The 6,711-nt window shown below is 42.1% G+C and overlaps 1 pseudogene; it reads left to right on the top strand.

The window, feature by feature from the left end:
• The first annotated feature begins 1,628 nt into the window (after positions 1 to 1,628).
• LOC139705115 (thyroid receptor-interacting protein 11 pseudogene) lies at positions 1,629 to 6,494 on the top strand (annotated as a pseudogene).
• The last annotated feature ends 217 nt before the right edge of the window (positions 6,495 to 6,711 follow it).

Genomic DNA, 6,711 nt, shown 5'->3' with positions numbered 1-6,711 from the left:
TTGATAGAATGGCAAATCCAGAACCCTTGAAGATGTTCACAATGGTTCTTCAGATTGTTGCTACTCTGATCCAGAATTAAGAGGTCCATTAATCCATAATAAAGTAATATCAAATTGGGGAATTTTAAAACAAGTTTTGGGAGTTTTGAATTATAGGATCAATTTTTATCTTTTTTCTAGAAGTTTAAATAAGAACTAAGTAAAACTTTAATAGAAGTTTCTGTATTGAAATAGCAATGGGGCTAGATTGTGGCTTAGCGGTAGCACACTTGCCTGGCATGTGTGAGGCACTGGGTTCATTCTGAGCACTGCATATAAATATATATAAAGGTCTATTAACAACAAAAAACAAACAACAACAACAACAACAAAAGAAATAGCAAGTTGTATCTGCTCTGGAATATTTCTTAGCACTGAGACATTTAATGTATGGTACAAATAAATGGTTACATTTTTGGCAAATCTTTTTATGTTTTTATTAAAGAACACTGACACCAACTTGTCTCTTTGGCTTGCGTGTTGTCAGTGGTTTTCTGGAATCCTAGACGGCCGCTGTCACCTGCCTTTCCAAGATGAGAAAACATATTTATATGAGTTTAAGTGTTCATCAACATAAACTTTCTTGGACGTATTTCACTCTAGCTTGAGGTATAAAGCCTTTTGTTGTCTGTAGAAGCTGCTGGGCTGGGATACTCTTCCTTCTTTGATTTTCTTTTGATCATCAATCTGGAAATTCCTCCAAACACTGAAAAGTTACTATGTAGATCCAAATGAGATGATCCCTTTTCCAAAAAAAAAAAAAAAAAGTTTACTAAAAGGATACTATGAAAAATGCATTTCAGGAGCAAAATGTTGGGATAATATTACTTATATTACCTTTTTACCCATAAAGATGCAAGTTTTTAATTACTATAATCTACAAATTGCTATAACTACCTTGATTCATGACTGGGCATAATACCATTAAAGCATTAAACCCATCGGGGGTATAGAACATGTTTTCAAAGTAGGGGAAAAAAAAAACAAACCTAGAATCAAGCATTCAAGAGCCAAAGGAGTCACAGTATTTTGAAAACAGCCACGAGAGTGAGTTAGCATATGGAGGACAGACTTTCAATAGTGTTAGGGACGTTAAGGTTGTGGAATGAATTGGTAACTGTAGTCGGAATGATCAATACAACTTTCTTTATTGCAGCAAATTGGAATGATTTGTAGGAAACCATGATTTCAGTGGTGCTTTGCAGGTCACAGTACTCTAAAAGGCTTCTTCATGAATATTGAAAATCCTAGGGTGTTAGGGCGGCCACGTCCAGGTGGCAGGAGCAGCCCGCCCTGCTGGGGCGCGTCACAAACGCTGAGGGCGGAGTCACCCAAGGGGGACAGCGGAAAGTCCAGGGAAGGAGCAGAGGCCCCCCGAGGGGTGACTGCGCCACTGGCAGCGAGTCCCCGGTGAAAGCCCAGGCCAGGGCTCTGCGTTACCAGGCAGAAGGCGACGTTGGCGCGAGCCCCGCAGCGCCCCGATTTCTGAGGCTGAGGTCACAATCGACCCCGCAGCGCTCAAGGCCGTTCCGTGGAGAGAGGTGGATGGTGAGAGGAGCGGGTTTTGCAGCGGCTCAGAGGTTGCAGCGATGTCGTCCTGGTTTGGGGGCCTAAGCTCCGGCTGGGGCCACTCCTTGCGTCAGGTGGGGGACAGCTTGGCTTCCCTCACCAGCCATATCTCCAGCTTCGCCAGGGACGCGTTTCTGGACGATTTAGAAGAGGTAGAAGCAGGTTTACCTCATTGTGGGAGAAAGGAAATTGAAGCTCCCCAATCTCCATTCACATCAAAGGATGGAAGACTTACAAAGGATTGTACTGATCGGGAAGAAAAGCACCAAGAAGCATCAGGGCTTCCCATAAAGCATCCCTCTGCACGTTACCGACATCAACTGCAACAGAGAGGGACAGAAGCCAGCCAACCTAAAGCAAGACAGATGGTGCTAGAGGATCACCTGTGGAGACGGCAGTCACCTGCCCAATCAGTACACTCGGGAGCTGGTGGTACACCAATAACCACTGCACCGGCTCCATTCAGCTGTGGAATCAGTCGTCAGTTTTCACCTTTTCCTGATGGAGACATGCACTTTAGTGACATCATTTCATCACAACATGAAATAAAGAGCTTGTCAATTGAAGTTTCGAGGCTTGAATCTGAAGTCAGCCCCTGGAAGCATATTGGTCAAGCACAAGGAACACGTAATTCTGATCCAAGGGAAATCTGCAAACTCCAAAATACTATCAAGGTACTTGAAGAAAACCAAAGTCAGGACATAAATAATCATCAACATGAAATGCCAGCTTTGCAGAAGGCACATCAAGAGAAACTGGCAGAGGAAAGTTGCCGGCATCGAGAGGAATTACGTGACTACGAAGAACGAATTGAAGAACTTGAAAATCAGTCACAACAAGGTGACTCAGGGGTTACAGCCTGTGAGATGCAAAAAACTATTCAGGTTCTACAAACTGAAAATGCCGAGTCGACGAAAAACATAGAAGAACTTGAGGATCAAATAAAAGACATCAATAAAAAATTATCTTCTGCAGAAAATGGCAGAAACGTCTCGAACACAGAACAAGAGCAGCTCGGTGTGGAAAAGGGACAAATAATTGAGCAGTGTGAGAACTTGCAACTGGAATGCAGTAAATTGCAGCCTTCTGTGATGGAGCAGAGTGATACTGTGGCCAAAAAGGGAAAAATTCTCCCACAGAGTTCATCGGTGGAAGAAGTGCTCAGGCTGAACAAGCCCTGTCTGATGCTGAAAAGGAAATAATGAGACTGAACGGTTTAAACCAGGATAACCGTCTGGCTGAAGACAATCTGAAACTGAATGTGCGTGTTCAAGTTTTAGAAAAAGAGAAGTCATTATTGAGTCAAGAAAAGGAAGAACTTCAGATATCACTGTCAACATTGAGCTGTGAATATGAACTAATTAAAAGTACAGCTTCAACAGACGTGAATTTTTGTGTACAATTCCATAACTTAAAACTTAACTTGGAGTCAAAGGAGCAAGAACTGAATCAAAGTATTAATGAAAAGAAAATGCTGATAGCTGAGTTGGAAGAACTGGACACTCAGAACCAGGAAGCAACAAAGCACATAATTTTGATAACAGATGAGCTATCCAAACAACGATATGAAGGAGACCTTGTAATCAAGAAATTGAAACAACTCAATCAAGAGAAGGATTTTGAAATCGCAAGCCTCAAAAAGAATATTGAGCAAATGGCTGCTGATCAAAAAGAAACTAAGGAACTTTTGGCATCTCATTTAGAAGACCAGGAGCAATTGATACAACGTATAAGTGAGAAAAAACTTTTTCTTGACAAACTCAAAGAACAAAGTTCAGAACTCCAAAAGGATTTAGATAAGTGTTCTCAGGTCTTAAGAGAAAATGAAACTTTAAGGCAAACCATAGAAGAAAAGGACAGAAGGATTGGATCCATGAAAGAAGAAGGAAATCATCTGCAAGAAGAATTGGAAAGACTTAGGGAACAGCAGCACAGAGCTGTCCTTGTGGCTGAGCTTGAAACCCTCGATAGTATCACAGAACTAGAATCTGAGGTATCTCAACTGAATTTCGTCAATAATCATCTGGAAGAGGAAATTAAAAACATCATCAGAAGATAATTGAAGATGAAAGACAGGGTAAAATGCACCTACTTCAGTCTTTACAGGAGCAGAAGAAGGAAATGAATGAATTGAAATACCAATATGAGCAGATGAATGCTGCGCATACCCAGTTATTTTTAGTAAAAGATGAGGAAATTAAGAATTTGCAGAAAACCATTGGACAAATAAAAGCCCAGTTGCCTGGAGACAGACATGACACTCAAACAGAGAATTCCGATGTTCTTCGAGAACCGAAAGTTAAAGAAAGCCTTACTGTAGAAAATGGAGGCGAAAAACACAACCTATTGAAATCTGAAAATGAGACGTCAGTGAAAGGAATCAAAGAAGAACTTGAGATTAAACTTCTAAAAGAACAGAATGTATCTTTAACCAAGGAGATTCATCAGCTGTCCACAGATGAAGTTGGTAAACTCACTCAAATTATCCAGCAGAAGGATGTGGAGACACCAGCTCTTCAGGCTAGACTGTCTCCAGTTTCCCACCCCCAGGATGTCCTTTACCTTCAGCAGCAGCTGCAGACCTTCACCACGGAAAGAGAACAAGTCTTAGCCATTCTGAACGAGAAGGTGAAGGAAAACAGCCATTTAAAATCAGAACATCACAAAATGAAGGATCTAGTTGCTGTGGAAGAAGCAGCCCTCATCCAGATTCAGGAAGAATATAGAAAATTGCCCACCCGATTTGTAAGCAGTGGTCAAGGTATGTTCAGAGAGACTCTGCAGAATCTAAGACAGCAAGTTAAACAAATGGAGGAATGGAAACATCAGAAGGAGCTTCTTCCACTTCAAGCCCAAGCTGTGGTTGATGGTGAAAATCATTCTAAGTTAGAAGCAGACCACACCGGCCTCATCCAAAGTGATGAGCTGAGTGACACCAAATTAGGCCAGGATCAGCAGTGCACAGGGCAGCTTTGCAACGCCAAGGCCCTTCCTGTGGGAAAACTTGATAGTACTTCACCCCAGCTCTTGTCTGCTTCATCACTTAGCTCCCAGTCAGCAGAGGTCCAAGAGCTGAGACAGTCACTGAAAGAAAAAGATGCTACAATTAAGACTCTTCAAGAAAACAACCACAGGTTGTCTGAGTCCATGGCTGCTTTGTCGGAGATAGAGAGCAAAGGACATGAACAAACGGATTCGGAAATTAAACAGCTAAAGGCAAAGCAAGATGTGTTACTGAATTCACTTAAAGAAAAAGATCTCTTAATCCGAGCCCAAAGGGATCAGTTACTTTCTTCAAATGAAGAGTTCACCAACAAAGTGAGTGAAAACCAAGTATGGAGGCAAGCAGCCAAGATCCTCAAGGAGCGAGTATTCGTTTTAGAAATGGACATTTCCAAACTCAAAGCAGAAAATGAAAACATAATAGAAATATCCAGAGGAAAGGAAATGGAGTGTCAAGCATTACAGGAGACCAACATGAGGTACTCTGTGATGCTGCGAGAAAAAGACTTGCAGCTGGAGACTATGAAGGAGAAAGCTCATGCCTTTGAGCAGCCGTTACAAGAAAAAGAAGAGGACAAGTGTGGGGAGTTCAGTCATCTTGCCACTGCAGTTGAATCAAGGCAGGAGAAGTCCATTATGTTTCAGCAAAAGACAGATCAAGTCATCTTGTGTCTGAAGCAAAAACAGATGGAGAACAGGACCCTCCAGCACGAGGTTCAACACTTACATGACAAAGAATTACGCTTACACAAGGAGCTAGAGAGACTACACAGCCATCTTTTGGAATCAGAAGATTCTCACACCCGGGAAATTTGGGCTGTGGAAAAAAGGGAGCTTGAACTGAAAAAGAAAGTCATGCTGTTGGAGGAAAAGCTAGTTTCATCTTCGACTACAAGTCATCAAGCCAATGTGCAGATAGAGTCCCCGCAGGAACAGTTGAGGATGGAATCCCAACAGAGGGATGAGAAGGCACTGCAGTTTCTGCTCTCCCAGGAAGGAGGAACGCAGTCTGCCCTGTCATTAAGTAACCTGCAAACGGTTCAAGAGCATTTCCAACAAGAAGAAAAAGCTATGTGTCCTGCAGAATTCAAGAAAGAACAGAAGGAAAAGGCAGAAAAAGTCGAAGGAGAAGCATTATTATCACTACAGGATGAAGCAAATGTTGTGTCTGATTCAGCACCCAGACAGTTAGATCTCAAGGAAGAACAGACTGGAGAACTTACAAAACAAAGTGAGCTCCTGCAAGAAATGCTGGACGATACACCAAAGAAATTGATGAACATGACAAGCAGCACAGAAGGAAAAGTGGACAAAGGCCTCCTGAGAAACCTTTTTATCGGTCATTTCCGCACACCCAAAAGTAAGCGTTGTGAGGTGCTCCGGGTAATCGGAAGGATCCTGGACATTGAAAAGGGGGAAATGGAGCACTTGTTGAAAGAAGATTATGGAGGTGTTACCACGTGGATGCCTGGTTGGCTTGGAGGAGGACCCAAATCTGTCCCCAGCACACCTTTGATACCAAGTCAGCAATCTGTGTGGAAGAGTTCTTTTTCAGAACATTTTGTTAAGTTTCTGGAAATGGAATCTCATCCAGCTGTTCCACCACCCAAACTTTCTGCTCTTGCCATGGAACTGTAGATTCACCAAGAAGAAGAAAGCAAGGTGCAAAGGTGCCGGGAAGTGGTAAAGAGGCAGCAGAAGTCAGAGCCACTTACTCACCTAGCTGGACTTGGACCTAGTGGACCTGGGCATCTTCTCTGGAACCCTTCGCAGATGTCATGCCCACCTTTACACCATTGCCAGTGTCCCCAGACCATCCTGCCAGGGTTGTACTAAAGGACCTTTTAAAGCCATACGTGACTCTGAAGCCAGAGATGATGTAGAACTTTAAAGAAGCCATAACTCTGTACTTTTTGAGAATGACCTTTTGGAAAAAGTGTCATATATTTGTAGACAAAAAGAGAAAGAAAAAAGCTGATGTATATAGAGCTACTAGGTATTTTGTTTTCCCTTTTTCTCTTTCTTTCTTTCTTTTTTTTTGATGTAGAGCTTAAAAATTTATTTTGTTTGCTGTAGCACTTTTTGTTTATAATTTTATTT

Source organism: Marmota flaviventris, chromosome 3, assembly GCF_047511675.1.
Source record: "Marmota flaviventris isolate mMarFla1 chromosome 3, mMarFla1.hap1, whole genome shotgun sequence".
In the NCBI taxonomy this organism is placed as follows: domain Eukaryota; kingdom Metazoa; phylum Chordata; class Mammalia; order Rodentia; family Sciuridae; genus Marmota; species Marmota flaviventris.
This window is presented reverse-complemented; position numbering and strand designations above follow the sequence as displayed.